This window comes from Grus americana, chromosome 4 (assembly GCF_028858705.1).
Source record: "Grus americana isolate bGruAme1 chromosome 4, bGruAme1.mat, whole genome shotgun sequence".
Classification (NCBI taxonomy): domain Eukaryota; kingdom Metazoa; phylum Chordata; class Aves; order Gruiformes; family Gruidae; genus Grus; species Grus americana.
Genome location: NC_072855.1, coordinates 38,056,903 through 38,080,413, shown reverse-complemented (window position 1 = coordinate 38,080,413; position 23,511 = coordinate 38,056,903).

The following is a 23,511-nucleotide window of genomic DNA, read 5'->3' as shown; positions in this document are numbered from 1 at the left end:
ATCCTATAAAAAGTTTTAATGATGAAATAGTAACATTAGCAGACAACAGTAAATAAATGATATACAGTAGTGCTATTTCAAAAGTTTCCTTCTACAGTAGGAACAATTCAGATTATTACAAAGATTATGCTAGTAATTAGTTATTTAGAAATGTCTGCAAGGAAATAGGAACCTTTTGCTTTTGAGAGTCAAATCTTTGAGTAACATATTAGAATACTGCATGGAAATACTATAATCTCTTGAGGAGGCAAAAATGAGGATGTCTTGAACGAACAAGAGGCACAAGTGGAGACACTGTGTAATACCATTATCAATTTACAGAGAAGATGTAGATTTTGCTCGACTACTTTGTGAAGTTACGTTGTTTCCTATTTTAGATAGCACTGAATGATACATTTTCTACCTACAGCAAAAACGTCAGTTGTTTACTAGTCATATTTATAAAATGTCTTTCATCACCCAGTCACAAAGCAGAATAGCATGTGAATCAAACAATACTAGTGTCTGCTGTGTTCTTTAATTCCTCAGTCAATAACAGCACATCAAGTAATGTATCTTCAATAGATGCAGAACTTCTAAACACTAATGAAAATTGAAATAGTTATCACTGACTACACACTACACATTGCTTTTATCTTGCTTTAATAAATGATTAAGCTATTTAATACAATCGCATGGCTCATTTAAATTATATGGCTACTATATATTCTAGAATGCAGCTGGAAAAGTGTTTCTTCAGATTAAATTGTCACATTAGATAAATACATATGCCAGATACAGTAATAAACATCCAAAACATGGATGTTTAAGTCAGTGAGCAGCAGTGTACTAATCTCTGGTATAAGATCTGAATTTAGAGTTTCCAAATAATAAAAGAAAATCTATTAGACCTGAATGGTTGTCAAGAAATTCTCGCTGTTCAAGTAGACAGAATTATGAAAGTTAAAAAATCTTTAATTTATGTTTTAGAATACTTTATTTTTAAATATTTGCAACTTAGAAAAACCTGACACTATTGTTTTTCTTTTAAGAGTGCACAATTCTAAAACTATCAGTATCCCTCACAGTAGGATAATTGTGAGCAACAGAAATCCAGCTGACTTATACAAAACTATTTTGTATCCTATGTTAACAAATACTGAAATTGTACTACATCTCCTGGGCGGAAGATCATTACATTTCAGTGTTATCTCCCATTTTTTAATCTCCTTTACCTAGGAATATGTGATGAATCAACTGTTCAGATTTAGCCTCTGTTATTTAAGTATCAAGCGTAACAGGATGTGATGACCCTGACGTGTTTGCCATTTATTCGTCCATATTTGTTGTTCAAGCTGGTGGTAGAGCTGTTTTCCAGTGGGGTCTGTTTTTACACAATTGCTTTTATCAATTTCACAGCTGGGTTGACTGAGGAACAAGGAGGTCATACATCTTGTCAAAACTTGCAGTCTATGGCTCAGTTAGGATTATAATTTGCTCTGGGCAACTGGTGCCTCTGTGGTTTGCACTAAATGTTAGATAACAGGCACCTGGATATTTTGAGATGCCTGGATATATTTATGGATTGTAACAGGAGACTTTGCTACTAATTACTTGCTACTATTGAACGCTAAACTACTTTGTAGCTAGTGTAAATCCATTCCCACTGAGCTGTAATTTGTGCATACATGTATTGGTCACTGCAACTACGATTCATGTCAGAACTTCAATATCTTCCAGACCAACTAAAAATTAAATAATTATCCTAGAAAAACACATCATTTAATAAAAGAGATTAAAGTCCTGCATAAACTACCCTTAGGGGAATAATCAGAACTTATTTTTTCAGAATGTTAATGTTCATTCCATGTTTGAGAAGCTTCTCAAATATTCAAAGTACATTCATATTGTTGCTCAATCAATATCTATAGTCTGAAAACATATTATTGTTACAAATTTTTCATGTCAGTGAAAAATATCCACTTACAAAGGGACTACATAACAAAGGAAAATAAAATGATACAATTTATTTCTACCAACTAAATAGTCCATAAGTAATGAGAAGTGTTAAGTTATTTTGGTCATACCTCCCTATATAAGAAAAAAATAGACTTGCCTGGACCATTGTCTCCTGTTGTGTATTTCATACATTGAAGGTTTTTTAAAACTGTCATTCCTACACTTTTCTGTATTACAAAAGTCCTAAAGCTAGAACTCCTATAACATGTATGTGAAGACTACTGCAAAGACTTTTTATTACTCAAGTGGACTTGCATTCTGTAATTCCACTGAGTCTGCAATTCAATTATGTACTGTATGAAAAGGTGTTTGTTCTGTTCTAAACCTGCTACCCAGTCATATTACTTAGTGCCCTAGGTTCAGCAGTCTGAAAAATAGCAAGTAATTATTCTCTATTTGCTCTCGGCATGCAGTTCATGATTTTACAGATTTCTGCCACATCTTCTCTTAAAAGTAATATTCTATTTTTTTAAATAATGTAAATGACAAGATAAATGAAAAAATATTTTTTGTTACATTTAGCAGTTTCTTGTAGTGACAAGATTTTTGGAAAAATCCTCAGGCATATCTTTCATCAGTAGTAGAAATGCCCTTTATCTCCTTTGAGTGACTACCAAGTCACATGATTCCTCTAACTTTTCTGGAACGGCCTTACTGTTCTTGGATGAACTTTTTATGACAAATTGAGATCTATTCACCACTCAGGCCAGCATTCAGTTTTTTGTAAATATTGGTAATCTTTGGAACTTTAGCAAGTCACTCCTCAACTCCTTTTTGACTTGCCCTGCTGAGACTAAATTTATCTTCATCTATGTTCCTCCTTCTCTTGTGCATATGTATCACAACACAGTGTTTACTCACACAACCACAAACTATTTTCCTCAGAAGATCTCTATTTCACTCAGTTTGTAGTGTGAAACTGGTCCCTGTGCACTCCAGCCTGGCCAGTACATATTACTCCATACTACCTGCAACAACACGTGTAGTGAACAGCAGAAACTGCTTCCCTGTTCTCTATATATGTTTTGAACTTTTACTTGACTCCAGAGCAGCCAGAAAATGTCAAAAACCTGTTCAGTCCTTACTTGAGTTGTACAGAGAAGATCTATTTCTTAGTTTTTACAGCTTCAAAGCAGTAGAGTCGAGAAACTCAACTAAGTAACATAATTTGACAAAAGAGATGAACAGTAAAACATGCACCCTTGGTAAAGGCACTTAATTTTTATTCAGTCCCTGCATGTCAAGTTTCAAATCCTTTATTCATAGTCTGATGGCAGCAGTGTCTTTTAGCAAAATGATTGCAAGGATTTAACATGGTCAAAAAAACCCCTTTTCTCTCATACAGATCATCCTGAGAAATGAACATTTTGGTCAAACTTTGATAAAATAAATTTATACAAATGATGAAATAGTTTCAAATGTAAAAGCTGTTGAAAGCAGTTTCCTATAATTGGAAATATCAGGCAAAATTTTTAACATGCTTTATAAAACAGTTTATACTTTGAATTGACATAGCACCATGTGTCCTTGATTCACACCTAACAATAAACAGACTATTAAAAATAGAAAAAGCAGGTGCTTGTTTGTGCTTTTATTGATTCACTTTGTCACTCACACTAACTGAATGAAGGCTAGGCTCTAGCATCTTTGCTATGTGATGTCAAAGTAGCTAACAAATTTAAACAAGTAAGTAAAAGACAGCACAGATCTGTCACCACCTACAAAATACACACCTTTTTTTTCCCCAAATTTTGCAATATTGTAGTTGGGAAAATTGAATCTTTCCTACACACTTGTGATAAATGCAGATGCTTATTTGAATCATGGGGGGGGGGGTTGGTTTTTATTTACTTTATTACTTACAGTGGATAATTCTTTCTTTTCTTGGGAACTTTCTTTGTTCTGAAACAGAACTTAAAATTCATATAGTTCTTTCTATGACTAATACCATTTGATGAAATACTACATAAGAAAAAAGGAGTATAGTTAAGTCAGAGAATGGCATGGAAATAGATACATCAAAAGTAGCTTTATTTGAGCTCATCTTCCAAGGTATTTGTTCTGCTGGAGTTATATCCAGAGAAGATGGATCTGTTGTCTCACAGATCATTGATGAAATGCCAGTAAGACCAATGACATGCTGCATTAATATTGCAGTATTAATCAATTTGCTAGATTCAAATATTTTTGAGTCTAATATGAATAAGCATTCTGTAACAGACACACAAATCAAGTGGATATTAAAGTTGCAGAAAAAACATTCAGTACTTCTGAAAACAATTTGGGTATTTGCTTTAGGAATCCCATGAGCAGGATTTAATATAATAGCCAATACTAAACAAATAGTTTAATTGCCTACAATTCTGTATAACAACATCATATTATCTATCAAAAACCCGCAGTTCAATCATTTTGATTTAATGCAGTCACATTAAAAAATAAGAATCTGAATACAAAGGTTGTGTAAGTCATTTCAATTCATCCTTGGCATGATTTAAGTGTTTCAAAAGGGTAAAAAATGGATATTTACATAAGAATTAATGTCCCCCTACTCATCGCAGGAACAGTGATACCCTTACTGATGTTGACCTATTTCTTTCTTTAATTTCTGATGCTTCACTAAATTCCTTATTTCTGTAGAAAAAAATTAGATTGGCAAGGTAGTCAGCAACTCAAACCCCAAAAATACTTGAAGGAAGTATCCTTGACTATTTCTTCGTTAAATTTAGTTTATCTTTTTATGATCACTTTCTGAAAGCACTCAATTGTTCAGAGTTCACTGGGTATACTTTTGGCTTGATTGCTTGAGTATTTGCTGAAAGTAAATTTTAAACTGAACATCTGATTATCAAATTTGTAGTTTGCCTTCATGCTGGGTTGGTTAGTTACCATGAGTCACATGATATCTGGATTTTGATTGCCTGGCATACATTGCTAACACCTATTATAATCAAACACAGTTGGAAATTCAAACTGAATTGCTTAAGTTAGTCAAATACATGTGTTGCTGCACAGAAGTTAGAGCACAAACTGATTGTAATATTCATAATTCACAATTAAAATGACACACCAAGAATTATTTGCTAAAGGAATTACTGAATCACTCTGAATAATGAATAAATTTGAGAAATGAATCACTCTCAAAAAGAAAAAGGTGAAATTCATCAAATTATTTATTCTGAATTGCTTTTAATTTTCAATATCAAAACTTCATGATAATCATATAGGCAAATCAAATAAAGCGTAAAGAATTCACTATACACTATGAAGATACTACTCTGAATACTCCAAAGTGCAAGAGCAGAAGGCAGAGATTGACAGCAGAACTACAGAAAATCATAAACATTCCTTGCCCTGAGCTAGAATGTAGATGTTTAGTAATTATCTACCCTGTAGAGTTACTTTTTAGTGGGGGATTGCATTATGCAACTTTACTTGATGCTCTGTAATGAGTGTGTAAATATTTCTTTCCCAGAATTCTCTCTCGTGGAATATAGACTAAAAGCATGGTAAATATAGTTATTAACCACTTGTTGTCTCATGCAATACACTATGTAGATAGCTGGAGAAGAGAAGGCTCTGGGGAGACGCTATTGCAGCCTTCCAGTACCTGAAGGGGGCCTACAAGAAAGCTGGAGAGGGACTGTTTACAAGGGCATGGAGTGATAGGACATGGGGTAATGGCCTTAGGCTGAAGGAGGGTAGATTTAGATTAGAGATTAGGAAAAAAACCTTCACTGTGAGGGTGGTGAGGCACTGGAACAGGTTGCCCAGAGAAGCTGTGGATGCCCCCTCCCTGGAAGTGTTCAAGGCCATGTTGGATGAGGCTTTGGGTAACCTGGTCTAGTGGAGGGTGTCCCTGCCCACGGCAGGGGGGTTGGAACTAAATGATCTTTAAGGTCCCTTCCCACCCAAACCATTCTATGATTCTATGACATATGTTTGAAAAGTACGTAATGGAGGATAGGAGATTAGTTATGAATTGGAACATCCTTAATAAACTTTTCTCCAAGTCAAGCAGACTACCCTGAATTAGACTAAGTCTCTCTGCTACCTAATAGTTACCTACAAATCACTATTGAACTAAAAAACAGTAAATCTGCCATTGTCGTCTTCAACAGAACTAGCTAAACTCTTATGATAGAACATCTGAACAACTGGCAACTTGGCCAGAATCCATAGAGATCTGTGGCTCTGTCTTTAAAGTTTACAGACAGAGCCTGAATCAAACTAATTTTTAGCTCACAATTTGATGGTTAATCAAAACCAGAATGCTTTAAAGCAACCCATGTCCATTCAACTTTATACTGAGGCTACACAGATGACAACTTCCTTCTTATCAATAAAAATGATGGAGTTATTCAATCAACAGTTTCCAGAGATCACCCTTGCTATAGAGTATGGAAGGTCTGGGAATCCTTTTCTAGGATGTTAGGTTTTACAGAGCAGTACCAGCACATTTGCAAGTACTTGATATGAAAATGGTATTCCTTCAAACACGGGTCATGGTTTAGCCCCAGCCAGCAGCTAAGTAGCATGCAGCCGCTCGCTCACTCTTGCCTCCCCTCCGCCCCGCCCCGGTGGGATGGGGTGGAGAATCGAAAGAAAAAGGTAAAACTTGTGGGTTGGGATAAGGACAGTTTACTAGGATAGCAAAGGAAGAGGAAAATAACAATAGCAGTACTAATAAAAGAATATATAAAGTGGATGATACACAATGCAATTTGCTCACCACCTGGAACCTGATGCCCAGCCTGTCCCCAAGCAGCAATCCCTTCTCCTGGGCCAGCCTTTCCCCCCTGCCCTCTCCTTCATATAGTGAGCATGATGTCATATGGTATGGAATATCCCTTTGGCTAGTCTGGGTCAGCTGTCCTGTCTGTGTCCCCTCCCAGCTTCTTGTGAAAATTAACTCTATCCCAGCTAAAAACCAGGCCAACATGTCAGGGAGCATTTTCAGCACAACACACTGAGATTTATCTGCTTGATTTTCATTAATGTTAACAACGGTTGCACAGCTGCATCCCAGTGAACTTAACTAAAATGTTGCTCCCTCCAGTTCACATCTACATACTACATGCCCATTCAGTGCAATCCGACTATTGGACTAGTTCGTCACAGAAGATACAGTAACAGGAGGTTGTGCTGTATTAAGTACCTGAATTGAGGTAGAGATCTCATGAAATGAAACTTCAAAAAAGTCACTCAGAAAAATAAGCCAAGAATAATGTAATGTAATAGAGAAGTCTCCAATAAATGTAGATATTTGTACTTTAAACGAAAATCATTATTTGAGGCAGTGATTATAAACGGTATCTTGGCCACTGTGTACAGCAATAGGATAGGGCTAGGATGACCTGCTCTCTGTTCCTTACTCCGCGCAACTTTGGATAAATCATTTCATATTCCCTGCCCTGGTTTCTATTGTAGTGAAACAGGAATAGGTTATTGTATTGCCTATTGTATCACTCATCAGAGAACTCTGTAAAATAAGTATTGTTTATCCCTAACTCAAGTGAATGTTCATGTTCACTGATGTGGTAACCTAAAAGAAAAAATTAGATATATTTATTGTTAAATATATAGAATCATTAAAACCAAACTACTCTCAAGTCAAATTCAGACACAGTGGACACAGAGTTAGGTTTAAAAGGATGGTCCTATTCAGTCTACAAAATGCATGCTTTTAGCACAATATAAAAAAATATTAATTTTTAGCACAGCACAAAATGAATGTGTCTCTACTCAGAGTTGCATATATTCCTTAATTAAACTGTTTAAGAAGAGCACTTAAAAAGCTTAACTTGGGGGGAAATAATCTAGAAAAATTCAAAGATTAGAGAATTTAGAAGAAGCAGAAAGTATGTACTGTCATCTTGAAAATACCAATTACATATTGGAATTTTAGTTAGGCTAGCAATTTTATATCAAGAATGAGTGCAAATGAACTTTAGAGGACTGTATTCTTTATGATGTAACTTGAGACTGTTTTGCAAAGTTACAGTTTTCACTACATGCTACCCATTGTTTTGATTAAGAAACTATTGTGAGTTCTGTTGGGACCTCAGACTTTAAGCTGCAGAGTATTCTAACTCCTGTTGTCTGTAATAAGTGCCGAGCACCATACACAGTCTGATTCTTGAATATTAATTATTAATTTTTCAGCTTCCTTTATTTATTTCAGGGAAACTAGATATTTAGACAGCAATTCAGAATTACATTTAGTCTCACAGCAAGTCCTTTTGCAATAAGTACTGATCATTAAAACATAGGTCTAACAAACAAACGAACAAACCAACCAACCCACCATTCATCATTAATTAAATCAATAATTCTTGAAAATACTTTATTGTCCCTTCCCCCATTTTCTTAGAATACATGGGAAATTTTGCATGTTCTACCTTATATTTTGAATTAGTCATAGCATACCAGAAAAACAAGAGCATTACCCAATTCATTGGAACATGATGAACAAAAAGATACACATTTTAATACTGATGTTACCAAGCTTATTAAATCCTGCAGGAAATAGTTGGACTTGAACAGCTACACAATGAAGAAACAGTGGGAATCAGGTATACTTATGATTAATGAAGAGAACAGAATACTGCCCCAAGAGCTTTTATGCAATCCTATAAATCTACTATAAAAAAAACGCCATGGGTTGAATAGGACTTTGAGCTATCAGCTTTCATTATTCCTCCTCAGTTAAATTACTTAGACTTCTAACTTAATTTGCATAGATTTTTAACTGCTTTTGAACCTGTGCTGATAGTCACAGCTGTTGTTCACGTGGGAAATTTACAATAATGAGGCAACTATACCCAAATTATTCACAGTAATCCATATGTTTGCCAAATACGCTTTTTTCCTCAAAAAATGGATAGATTCAGAAGATCAATTTTGTATATGATGTCGTGTTACCGGTTCTTAGAGGAACAGAACTAGAGTTATCTAGATTTAGGATATAGAAGGTCATCGAAGTATAGAGACATTTTGCTGCATGCCTAAAAGAGATCTAAGCATTACAAAGTGAGCTTGAAAAAATGTAAACCTTAAGCATTTGGCCACTGTTGCAGAATCCATGACCCTATATGAAGAGGTTAGGGTCTCTGCAATTTATGAGTCAAGTTATCAGGTCAGACAGACAGGAAGGATCAACATCTTTCCGTTGAGTATGGAACTGTCTAGTCTAGCTACTAGGAAAACATTTGGAAGACATATGTTAGCCTCATATACATAACGTGCATTGTATACCTTTCCCTCTGTTGACATGCTGCCTAGAATTCATTGATGAAGCTAAGCAGCTATGAACTTTTTTTTAGAAGCTGAAGAATTTACTCCTATCTAATTGTAGAGGAAGCTTCTCTTTCTCTTATGTCCCTGATTTCCCCACTCATGCCACTTCCTCATTAGTTCAATGGCAAGATTTATTGTCCACCATGTGGTAGATCTCCATTAAAATTCTTCCACTGCATGAGTTCATAGCCTGCCTAGAAAATATCATCTTCCTCGAGAATGCTAGCTTTAGGGTGTTTTTGTAGGGGAAGCAGCTGTAGTATTATTTCCTTTTTCTTGCCTTCCACTTGAATTTTACTTGTACTCATTGCATCTTGCGTGTGCTCCCAAAACACCCATCAGCCAAAGCCCTCCACATTCACATAAGTAAAATAATACCTACTTTTCTGATCAAACTTTGGCCTGAATTCTAAATAAAAATGCTCAGCTCAGCAATGTCATCTCCGGACTGAAATGATACTTACTTCTTGCTAAAAGAGAACATTAGACTCCTGTAGAATTCTAAATTTGAAAAAGAGCACTGAATTATACTTCAGTTTCAATCACCTACATACCACTATTTTTATTTTCTTTTTAATCTGGCATTATTTATCAGAGTAAGGTCTCATTAGGATAGTTAGGATATGCTTAATCTTTCCTATTCCTTCTTGAAACCTCATTGCAAGGAAATAGAATTTATTTTAATACCTTACTTGATATTTATTATCAAGTTTGGCTCATCATGTCCATCCTTTAATTGCACGTGGAATGCAGATGCTTTATGAAGCAAATGACAAACCTTGAAAAGGTAATCAATGCATCACAGCCACCTTAATACAGTAACATGGAGTAAAATAAATTTTGCATTTTTTAATATATATGTGCACCTCCTACTGTCACACTAGCCCAAAAAACAATGAAGATTACTTGAACTCAAAAACTGAGATACAAAATCATGTGTCACTTAAACATGTATTCACATATTTAGACCTAAACTATTACCAAAATAGAAGTCAATTTTCCAAATCATTGTTTTGGGAACAGTGTGAATGTTTCATTAAATTCAGGCCAATCAGGATATACTGTGAATTTTCCAAATGACAGATAAAAAGAGTATCAAAATACCTCTTCTATTTCATTTGAATGAAAACTATGAACACTGTTTCTATAAGACAGTATGTTGGGAAATAGCAAAGTATTTTGGCCCAGAGTCTGTACATATCATGCTCTGATGTCTGTATAGCATTTGGCCGCCTCAATCGCCACCCAGTTTAAAGATCTGATTACATTTTGAAGCAGTGTCTTCATTTAAGGTCAAGAAAAATCTTTAACATGTTAATCAAAGTGAATATTTATTGTCATATCTCAATTCTGACATTTAAAAGAAACTTCATGCAAATGAGATATGTGACTGAATTACTAGAAAAGGCTATCAAATACCGAACATGGAAACACAATGAATCCCACTATATTGACTGAAGTCCTTCATGTGCCTCCTCTAAAGTGCAAATTAGACTTAGATTTGTGAACTTTGAAGTTTAGGAACCCTTGGATGTATGTTCCTTAGTGCATACTGATGTCTATACTAAATCAAAATTAAAAGTATACCATGAAACAAAATTTCCTGCTGTTGTGTTTCCTGTGCTTGTAGACTCAGAACTGAAGAGCTGGTAAGTTGAACAAAGTTATCTGCTAACCCTGAAGATTGTCTTTTAAAACAAAAAAACATTATTTTGTGATGGTTTCCTTTTTAATATTTCACTACTACTTTGATCTGATTTTATTAAAAAGTAACATATTCTTTAATTCACAGGAAACTTCCTTCTATTATTGAAATAAATATTTTATCAAATATGGAAGCTAGCTTTCTCATTTCAGGAATGAATATGTACTGAAAATGTAAAGACATTTGTAGTAGCCAACAAAGGGCGATATTAGTGAAGAGGTGTATTGTTATATATTGATTTAAAAACTTGACATATTTTTCTCATTTTTAAAGTCCAAGAAGTTTAAAAGGCCATTCTAAATAGATGGAACTGAATTTTGATCCTACAGAAGTTTTTCATTAGTACAGATCCAATCTGTTAGATTTTTACAGATCAAATCAATTGGTAAACAAAGGGAGAGCAGTGGGTTTTTGTCTACCTTGACTTCCATAAGGCTTTTGACAGTGTCCCATAGATCCTCATAGAGAAGCTGAAACAGTATGGGCTGGATAAGCAGACAATGAGGTGGACTGAAAACTAACTAAATGACTGGGCCCAGAGGGTTATGATCAGTAGCATGAAGTCTGCTTCCACTTTTTTACTGTGAGGGTGACTTAGCACTGGGACAGGTTGCCCAGAAAGGTTGTGGAAGCTCCATCCTTGGAGATATTCAAAAGCAGTCTAGACATGGTCCTCAACAACCTCCTCTAGGCAGCTCTGCTTGAACAGAGGAGTGCACTAGATGACCTCCAGAGGTCCCTTCAAACCCCATGTGTGATTCTGTGAGTCTGTATGATTCTGTAATTCTGATCCTGTAATTCTGTCTTACACTACAACAAATAAAAGTAGATGCAATTAAGAACTACCTTATAATGAACTACAAGTAAAACATACTAAGGTTTGAGACTTAGTAAGTGAATTTAATGTCAAAGCCATATGCATATTGGTTCCAGATCAGGAAGCAGAGGATTCTAAACCTTCATTTTGCAAGTCCTAGGTGAATTCTTTAAATTTCAGACTTAGGGTAAAAAGGCAGCAGTGACATTGCATTTGTTCTTCAATAAGACTGACCAAATTTCTGCTGTTAAAAGTTTACAAACACTTGAACCTTCAGCAGGATTTTTAATGATAATACTCCTGTATCTCCCTTTCGGTCATCTAATCTTGCAGAGAGTGGAAGAGCTCCTGCTCAATGTTCTTGGCTCTCGCAGGTGCCAGTAGTAGCTAATAGCATGCAACAGTTCACGGATATACTCAGTAGCAGAAATACTTCACAGGTCTGGCATCCAAGCCAATTTCAGTTAGAACAGCAAAAAATATAAACCAAATAGTTACATATACTTACTCAAGCACCTACTGGAAGATTTTCATAAATTAAAGATCCTTCATGCTCCTAATTGCTCAGGCCAATATACTGAAGGATCTACCCTCCTTTGGTGCATAGACCCTTCTCTTTGGTGCTGCATGTGAACCAAAGAACTACATTGAAGACTCCTCCATAAAACAGTTAATTCAACTAAGAACTCATAACTAAGTTCAAGTTTTCTTCAAATGTTACCTCGAATAAATTACATACATTTTTTACTTCTTCCAAAGGTTCTATTAACAAGTAATAATGAATGCCACTCTTTTCCTTAATTAAATTATGCTTTTAATATACTTCAATGTCAATTGTTGTTAACTATGGTCGTATTATCAGTAGCAAATTAATTATAGCTAAGTGTTTGGCAATATTTCATTTTATTTACAAACATTAGAAAATATCCAATAAAATTAGTGTCAGTTGCTTAAGAGTATTTACTATAAAAATGTTTTTCTTTTTCTTTGAGGAATCACAGCTTTTAAACAGAAGACTTTTAGTCCTTCAGGAATATAAAAAATTATTTATTAACAATACAGTTGTGATGGTTGGAATTAGAGCTAGCACACAAAGAAAAGCTGACAGAAGCTGTGAACCTGTAGGGCTAACAGAGGGCTCTGAATTAAAAGCTAACTCTTTCTTCAATATAAACTCACAGACATTCCACGCAATTGGAAATTCTGAATGTGTATACACTGGATTTCAGCCTAAGTAAGTTATGCACATGTAATAGTTGTCATTGAACCTAAGGAATTTACTTCTGTTAAGATTTACAAAAAAGGACTCTGCTGTAAATTACAAAACCTATTTTATAAGTATCATTCCCAGGAGTCACTAATTTTCTGCTTTCTTCAGATAAATCTGATTTGCTTATCTGTAAATTTACAATACCAAAATAATTCCTATAAATTTGTTAAAACATGGCTAGCAAATTCCAAGTATGATTATTTTTTTCCCATTCTTTTCAGCCAATAGTCTTTAGCAACAGATAAAGGCATTACAGAGGTGATGGAGGAAGTTAATTTTGAAGACAGAATCAGTGACAGAGACAGACTGAGACTTTAAGCCAATATTACACAGATGGCTGAACGTTGCACCGGTATAGGCATGTTCTCACCAACTCTGCAAATTGATAAACATGCTCATCATATAAAGATGATAGAAATCTGGGCCAATATCTCTATTTCACTCAATACTTAGAATGACACGAAATCCTGGCTTTAATTAAGTATCTGAAGCATTCCATCACTAGGATCCTTTTCCTTTTCACTGCCAAAAGCCTCACATAACCTTAGTCATTGTAATTAACAATTTTAAAAGCTTTTTTTATAGATCATCCCTCCATGATTCTGTGAAAATTCTACATGTCTACAAAATGGAACATCATGATATTTCTCATAATAAAGGCAGAAAATTCTAATGGTTTTATCTGGATGTACTGGTTTTGGCTGGGATAGAGTTAATTTTCTTCATGGTAGCTTGTAAGGGGCTGTGGTTTGGATTTGTACTGGAAACAGTGTTGCTAATGCAGGTATCTTTCCATTACCACTGAGCAGTGCTTACACAGAGCCAAGGCCTTTTCTGCTTCTCACACCACCTCACCAGCGAGTAGGCTGGGGGTGCACAAGGAGTTGGGAGGGGACACAGCTGGGACAGCTGACCCCAAATGACCAAAGTGATATTTCATACCATATGATGTCACGGTCAGCAATAAAAGCTGTGGGGGAAAAAGGAGGAATGGGGTGGGGGCATTCAGAGTTATGGTATTTGTCTTCCCAAGTAACCATTACACATGACGGAGCCCTGCTTTCCTGGAGATGGCTGAACATCTGCCCAGGAAACAGTGAATGAATTCCTTGTTTTGCTTTGCTTGTGTGTGAGGCTTTTGCTTTACCTATCGAGCTGTCTTTATCCACTCCATGGGTTTTTGCACTTTTACCCTTCTGATTCTCTCCTCTATCCCATTGGCAGGGAGTGAGTGAGCAACTGTGTGGTGCTTAGTTGCTGGCTGGGGTTAAATCAGAACAGCAGAATAATTCCGGATTTATGGGTTACATATGCTTACATTTTTGTATATAAATGGTAATAGCAAGATACATTGGCAATAGCCAGAAGTATTAATAGCTTTCAAAATAGAAGGAGAAAGGTCAGATTTGGTTCTACCAAACAGTTCTATCAATTCTCATTTGATATTAAATACTTTTAAGAAGTAAAGTAAGTTTGTAAGAAGGAAAGTAATAATGAGCCTGATCACAAGTAATTAAACTGTATTCTCCATGCACACGGCTACCTGTGGAAATGACATGTTGGGGTATTTTATAGTTCCAGCTTTTAAAGTTAGCTATAGAACCCATATATATTTATATGTAAGCAACAGTTTCATATAAACAATGGATGAATCAAAGGTTCTTATATACCAGACCCATACAAGAAGAAGAGTGAAGTAAATGCCTTGCCAAAAAGACACAGCTACAGTTGCACAGAAGTTTTAGTGTCTAGCAAACGGATTGTTTAAAAAAATCTAAAGTACCTTGAGAGTCAACAGTTACCTGGGAAGGCAAGTTTTAGTAGAAAGAGCATCATCTTTGAACCTGGTTTTCTTCATATTTCTGTTCCTTTCTGCAAAAGAAAATGATACTTTATCTAAGTAACACATTTGATATAACTACAATTTTACATCAATGATGAACAACCTTGCTGCCTCAGGAACCAAACAAGACTTTTCTTAATTGCTACAAGGGACATGTGATATACACCTCAAACATTTTCCAAGATAATTAGGGGAACTTAGAACTGATTCAACTGCAAACACAAAGAATAAGCATTTTAGTCTAGAAGATTTTTTCAGTACTAAGTAGCAGCTGCCCTTCATGGTTGGTTTTTTTTTTTTTTAAAAAGTAAAAATGACAGACTTTATTAGATTTAATTAGTTGTGCACCATTGCTACTGTCATGTCATAATACAATTTTTGACAATTTATACTATAACATGACAGTGGAAGAACACCATCAGCTAGATCAAATGCACCACACAGAAAATTAAGACAAAACAGCATTACAAAATTCTTAAAATTTTTAAGACAAAGCATTCCAGAAAGCAAAAGGGGATGATTTCAAAATAAATGCTTTCTGCACAAGTTTCAGAAAAATGTATAGATTTTTAAATGTTGAAGATTTTAATTAAAACAGAATTTTTCATGGGGAAAATCCCTAACTTCCTGACACAAAAAAAATCAAACTGCTCCACTGAGAACCACTTCAGAGTTGACTCTGCAATCAACAGAGTACATGTTGTTTTACACACAAGGTAACATGCATTAATTAGCTGATGTAATATTATGACTAACAGATGGGATGCATAAAACAGTGCCAACAACACTTCAGCAGTTCTTATTTAATACATTCACCTTTAGGAAAGTCATGAAGATTCAAGGATAATGTCATTACCTTTTGCTTTTATGTCTTCAAATGCCCTACTTTGATACTGATGTTTAACTGTGAGAATGATGTTATTCAGGACATTGCATTCATTTGTTCAGTCAAGTTGGTAAATTATGCCTGCAGTATAAAAATATTGGTTATTCAGAGCAAAAATACATGTGTTAATATAATGTCTTAATTTAAATTTATATCTTTCTAAGAACATTGCTTTCCTCTTCATTTCAGTCATAAATGTTGGTATAGACTTCAAATGCAGAAGGGAGCCTGAACTGTGAAATTTTAATAGATGTCTGTGTTTAGTCTACTGCCCCTTGAAGTTTCTGATATTTTTAAAACAAAAAATGCCGTGCTTTTACTGGCAGTTATTGTCGCATTACAGATGGTCAAGGACATATGTGGCTAAGAGAGAATAAAGGGAATTAACAGAAATTGACTAAAAGTTGCAAATAACTACTTTTCTCAAAAGCTGTAGATAACAAGTAAGCTCCATGGATGATTTCCAAACGTGTTTATTGCACTAAAATATTTATTAAAATGATTCATGCAAACATTTGAATATTAGAGAAGTAGAACTCTGAAAAAAGGCTGCAAAGGCCTTGCAAACTATGATCTTACCCAGTGACTACTAGGAAAATCAAATATATAAAATAAAACCTGGGAATGGAGATCAGACTTTTCCCTTTCAAACTGCAACCCACAGACTAAATACATGTTCTTCCTGGGTTCCATGTTCAGCCCCAGTTTGCACATTGACAGAACAGGATGAACGGAATGCTCCCATCTTTGCTTTCTACTAACGGGGAAACTGTGATAGCATCACAAACCTCTTGCACCAAAATTACAGAACGGGCTGCTTGAATTACCACTGACATTGCATGCAATCTTGCTATCAACAAAAGGAACACACTGTATATGCAAAGGCAGGAATTTATTGTCAATCTAATTAAAGTCCTTGTACTCTAATGAAAAAATTCTTATTAGTTCTCTTGCAACAAGATACATTGATACATTAAATTACACAGAGTTAAAATGATACAAACACAAACTATCTAGTGTCTACTCCTTCCTCTGGTGATATTTTCTCCCCCTCCACTGTCCCATTGGGTTTTAAGGTAAATGACAAGTCTAGGGAAAAAGGGTGTATAGCTAGTCATCAGCATCCTGATTCCATGAGATTATGTTATGAAAGATGGAACAATCTCTATTTCTTCCACAGAGGGTGTTTTCTGCATCTAGAGATGTTTGTTTCAGCAACCTGCTCAGATTTAGGTTTGAGTTAGGCATCTATAACAGCCATGGATATGCAAAACAACAAAGTTCCCAGGGCACACAGAAGTCTAGTTTCAAACAAGGATGTGGATATTTACACCATATTCAGCAGTTGTCCAGTTTTGACTATTTCTTAAATCTTGTTTTAGGCAACTTTGCTTTTGTTGGATCTACTCCCAAATATGTTCCTGTTCAAGATATGGGTGTTAGACTCTGTATAAATGTGTTTACCTCATCCTGTATTTGAATCATAAGCTATAATAAATTGTAAATATTGATAAAGTATTTTCATTATTATTGGTAATAACTTGTACTGCATTAATTTCCCTGGATTACTGCAATCCACAACTAACATTGTTTTACAAAACTCTACATATTTTACTCTGATGCCCCTTTAACATGACAAAACAATGCTGATTTAAAGTTTTATGTGCTTTAGAAAATGGTTTTTCATTAAGACATGCCATAGAACTGCATCCATATAATAAACTAGTTCTATTAAGCTGGTCTTGCACACTGATGACTTTTTTTTTTTTTTTAAGTAAGGAAACAAACATTTGAAGTGATCACTATAGTTTATAAATGTTCATTAAATGCTTAGCTTTTTGTAAATCAGCTTTTTGAGCAATTCACTGTTTTTCAAATTCAGGCAAATTTCAACATAAGAACTGTATGAATGTAAGAATCAGGATTCTATTTGGCTTCTTGAAATACTATATAGAAACTTTAATTTAGGTAGAATCTAATGAATTACATAATTTCTGTTGAGTTAAATAACTGCTTTATGTATAGATTTGTTTTTTACTCCTTTAATGCCTATCCCACTAATGAGGATAAAATAGTAGAGCATTTTAAAAAAAGAGGGAGAAGATATGGCATTTTCCCTCTTAATGACAAAGAATGAATGTATTTTAAAGTAGAAACTGTATACCGTGCAGCTTTAATTTTGATTAATGATTTAGATCATCTTGAGCAAGATTAAAAAGTAAGGTAGATGATTAAGACATTTATTTAAGGCATATTTTATGCCTTTTTCTTAATGAAAAAGAATATATAATTGGCTTAGAATGGAAGGCAATACAAATCAATAGCTATCATATATTTAATGAGAGTCCCAGTTCAATTTTCTGTTATAACCTGAATCCTTATTTTAAAGGCCTGAGGTCACAGGTCATTCCAATTAACCAGAATGTACAGGGCATTTCCCAGTTCTGGCTAAAATTTGCTTCTATTTGTGCAGGTTGGACTTCCAGCACTAGCTCTATATGAGGGCAGAATTTGGCAAGGTTTTCACAATTTCATTGATTTCTATGTGAAAAATAGGTCTGCACTTTATATATGTACTGGAGGAAGACAGCTTCAGATGGACCGAACCAACTGATTTTACAATATAATCTTATAAAGTCAGTGTCCCCTATGGTATTACCAGTGACTATTTCATTATCTAAAAATTTGAAATTTGATTCACATTCAAAGTGATCACTTCTCAGAATTTACTTTAATACCAATTTCTTGCCAGGATTTCTGGATTCTGTTTGCTAACTTCCAGTTTACTTGAGGCATTTGATTCCTTTCAGTTGTTATTATATCCAAAAAATAAACATATCCTTCAGACACCAGAGATACAGAAGTCTTTGCATTTTGTAGATGCAAGAATGATGCACGGGGAAATTAATGGCATGTCTAAAGACACATGGGAAGCATTTCCCAGAATTCCTCACCATCCTGTCACTGAAATAAAATGGTTACTAAAAAATACAAAATAGCCTAGAAGAAATCACCAGTTGCCTCAAGACCTTAACTTCAATCCATGGAAAATGCAAGCTTTAGGGCTATATGTTTAGACCACATCATTCATGAAGCTCAGATCTACAAGGATACAACTCTTTACAACTGAATTGGAAGTTTTGAACAATCACCACACCCCAAAACATGTCAAAATTGTCTAAGGACCTCCATTTTTGAAATGTAGTAAATGCCTCAACATTTGCTTCAGCAAACACATCAATTTGCCACATAAGTCCTATCACAGGACCAAGATCCTAGAATCAGGTCTTCCTCCACCTGAGCAGGAGGGAAAGCCTGATCTGGAGAGTCAGTAAATGTTGGCCTTACAGCAGCTTCCAGGATACTCCCCCTCAGAAGGATGCCCTGAGGTAGTCCATTGTTTTCTAAAACAATTCACTTCTTCCCCATAAAATGCCCTCAGTTCTCTCTTTTTTGCCCAATGAATCTTCATTTTATTTCTTTGCTGGGTTTTGTTTTGTTTTTGCTAAATGATTTAGTTTCACCAGGACGGATTGAAAATAACTGCCTGACACCACAGGCGGCACTGTGAGGGTTAATGTGGGCCTGCAGGAGGTGAGAGGAGCAGGCCTGGCTGCCATCTAGGGATGCCTTGTTCACCCAAACTGGAGGAAAATGCATCCCTGTAATCTCACCTAAGTACCTTCACAGCACCAACCCACAGGTCACCGGGCTAGACACCGCGTTTTGCTGCTGCACGTTTCTATAATTCAAACAGCCTAATTAAAATTTGATTCATTATGAGGGTTTTGCAATACTTTGCAGGCTGCCTTCTGCACCTAGCTCTCTGTGGACTACCACTATTCATACTACTGCAAAATCAAATCCATAAAAACCAGAAAAGTCTAATTACGAGACTCACAAATGTATTTACTAGCAATAGTGTGGGGTTAATTTCTCAAGTATGCAGGTTGAGAACTAGTTAGTTCCTTTCACTAATGACCACACAAGCACACACTCTTGGTAGGAATGATTTAAGAATTCAATTCAGCAATGAAATTGCAGATTTTTTTACCTCAGGAGATGCCCAAGACTTGGGACTGTCCAGGCAGAGTAGCTGGGCAAGACATCAAGGGCAGCAGGAGCAGGAGCAGGGCTGCCCGCAAGGGTGGGCGGCCATGAGGCAGCTGGGCTGTCACCTCACCCGCAGGCAGGGTCGCATGGCTGGAAGCAGGCAGGCAGGGCACCTGGCTGCCAGCAGCAGCGCTGGTAAGCATTGGGAAGGACAGGAATAAGCCATGTCCAAGATCAGTGCAGGAAATCAAACTGCCCAAGGACAGGACTAGGGGCAGGCAGGCCTGAGGTGTTGTTGGGGCAGGGACCGAAAGCCCTGGCTGCGCTGAAATGGCGTCCTGGACCTGTGGGGTGTGGAGCAGGCCCTGAGGGAGGCCAGCCTGCACCAGGAAGGCCCATTACTGCACTGAGGGCCCTGAGGCAGAAAAAGATCTTGCACATGAGTCTCTGATGGTCCTAAAAGAGAATTTGTAAGAAGATACCAGGTTGAAGCATTGCAGAGCCCATTTGCTCAGCTGGCAGGATTTCTCCTTCAGGTATACATCTTTTTGACATATATATTGTCAGACAATCCAGCTTTTTTTCTTTTTTGTCACTCAAAGATCATTTGCTGAAATAGGGACTTGCCTTACTTGCAAACAAAAATCTTAATTATTTTCAGAGAAATTTTTATTAAAAGTACATTAATGTATTTCCTTCAAAATAGACTTTCAACTGTGTGCATTACTTACAGTTATGTAAATAAAGTTTAACAAGCCTATCATGAAATATCCTGTTTCCCAGGAGTGTTAAGACTAAATATTTGGTCATGAAATGTAGCAAGTTCAAAATGTTTGCCTTTTTTTTTTTTTTCACCAATAGACGTAACAAAATCACTGGAACTGAGATATGCAGATTTCACATCTGCTTTACTTTTATTTGAGTTCAGAGATATAATGCAAATTAGAATCTCTTTAAGAATGCATGATTTTTATCTGTGTAAGTATTTATTAGCGGCTTACTCATAGATAAGATACATTTATAATATTTATTGCTTGTATATGACGATGATTAAGCAAATAAACTCTAATGAAATATCAGATCAAAACAAAAGCTGTAGATTTTTATCAGACATAAATAACAGAGCACTGGCAGTTAGGTGAATCAGGGTTTTGTTGGCAGACCAGTGTATCATGCAGCAGTGTGGAAAGGGGAGGGGTTAAACTGTTGCTCTCGATTACCCCACACTTCTGTTTTGAAAATAAATGTATCATCAGTCTTTCAGGGAAGAGCCTGCATTACAGATTGCTTCTAAGAATTAGGCAAGAACTATTATTACTGAGAGAGCTATCAAAAGGGCTGGCTTGGGATCTGTTGACTCTGAAGATACATGTTGTAGAGGTTCCTGATTCATAGCTTTCGCCCAGGCTCCTGAAGAAAGCAGGATTTACAACTGCTACTGAACTTAAACTGCTATCCTTACATTTTCCCCCTCCTGCAAATACCAGGAAAATAATAGGAGTTTTCAAAGCAGGATTTGAGGAAGCAAGGCAAGTTTCTTGTTAATTAATCAGGCAGGTCTTTAAATACCATTTTCATGAGGGAATGTTTTAAATTAACAAAACTGATTTCACTGAAACTCAGAACATCACCGTGGCTTCACATTTCTATTTAAAATGATAACTGGCTAATTTTATTTCTTTTTTGACAAGGGAAACCTTTAAGCATATGTATCAGAAGAAATATATAATGAGTTTGAAAAATGACTTACTCTAATTGGAAACATATTATTGGTAGTTATTCAAATGCAATTTTTCTTAATTGTCGTATTTGTACTGTAATTTCAACTATTAAGTCAGTGATCCAAATTTACAAACATCCCTTTCTGTGTTTGGTAGTTCCATAATTTATGTTCTTAGTTGCTTCTGTCCTTATGTTACACAATGCTTCTCTCTTTCTTACAGCCTGAATCACATGGGCTGATTCGATCATTAATCTAAGCCATCCTACAGAAGACGAATAGCTGCCGAAGCTTCTCTTTATATTAAGGTTTCAACCTTAACCCTGGTTAACTCAACAAAAAAAACCCAAGCCAAAATGCCTTGTGCACCAGACTAGGAGGTATGATGTTATCTATCAGCAATTAATGCTTTTACTAAATCCCTTGCCTTTATCTTCTGGCTTCATATGGGTACATTGCTGGCTACCTAAGACTGTCTGATGAATGCTCTTGTCCCTGTTGTGTTACTTCCACATGTAAAAGTACTGCCTTACTAGTAGCCAGGAAAATTTCTGCACACATACAATAGTTGTAAAAATGAAGATATTATTATGTACAAATTTTGTAATAAAATTAATTGTCACTTGCATATGTAGTATTTTTATCTTCCCACCTGAATTACTGTATCATGTCTGGAACACTGTGTCCAGTTCAGGACTCCCCAGTACAAGAGAGATATGGAGTTACTGGATAGAGTCCAGCAAAAAACCACTAACATGAGTAAGGGGCCAGAGCATCTGTCATAATCAGAGATAAATACTATATTGTACTGTTCTCTCACTTTGATAACTCTACAGCTGTCTCTCGGTGCCTTTCATTCTGAACACTGATTTGAAAAACTAGTTATAATTCACATTAGGTTAAACTTCTAGCATTAAACTATTGATACAAGAGAGAAATTATTAAAAATAACATACAACTCTCTATATACTTTTAACACAATAGGGAGGATAGCAAGATGGTACCAACTTATTTTGACCCTAAACTATTAAGAAAAACTTGCCAGAACATGTATTTTATGTATCATGTGTACTGTTTATATTAGCAAAATATGCTATTATACATGTTCCTTTTGGTTTTCTTAATGCTTTGGGGTCAAACAGTTGGTAAGGTGCAATATGGATCATGTTAAATAATAATAATAATTAGAGCTGCAGAACTAATTGTATATTTTACCTACTAAAGGTGCAGAATTTTTCTTGCTTATTTGATATTTAGAAAATTTTTAAATTCTTATTCTGTGGCAGTTGTTTGTCATGTACAGTATATGTGTGTGTACTGATAACTGCTCATTAAAATCTTCCTTGTCATGTTATAGTCTTTATCCCAGTGGCTTATTCTATATGTACATCAATGTGGAAAAGCTTATGAAAACAGACAACTGTTTATCTGTTTATGTATCTTCCAACTGCTTTTAAGATGACAATTAATTTGCATATATTTAAAGAAAAATAGTAAGTGTAACAGAAATTAAGATAATTAACATTCTCCATCAAAGGAATGAAAAATTTTATGAGGCCTGAAGAAACTGTGTTTCTTTTTTTTTTAAGCGAAATTCAGTCTGATAGGGGCTATGACTGCTTTTTTAAATACATCATTGGGTAACCACTTAGGAGGAAAAAGAGCTATAGAAGACAAAGCATATTGTTGGCATAAAAACAGATGTGTAAGCACTAACTAAGAATAAATTGATGCTAGAAATAAGAAAAAAAACCCTCTAGTCATCAAGGAAGTGATTCTCTGGAACATTCCAAGAATAATACCTGGTCACCCAGCAGATCACTCCTCATCCTCAGTCTTCAGTTTTCATATGTTTAAAATGTGGGCTGTGGTCTCCCAGCCCTCCCAAACAGCTGTGGCTTCTTGCTACATTAGCTAAAT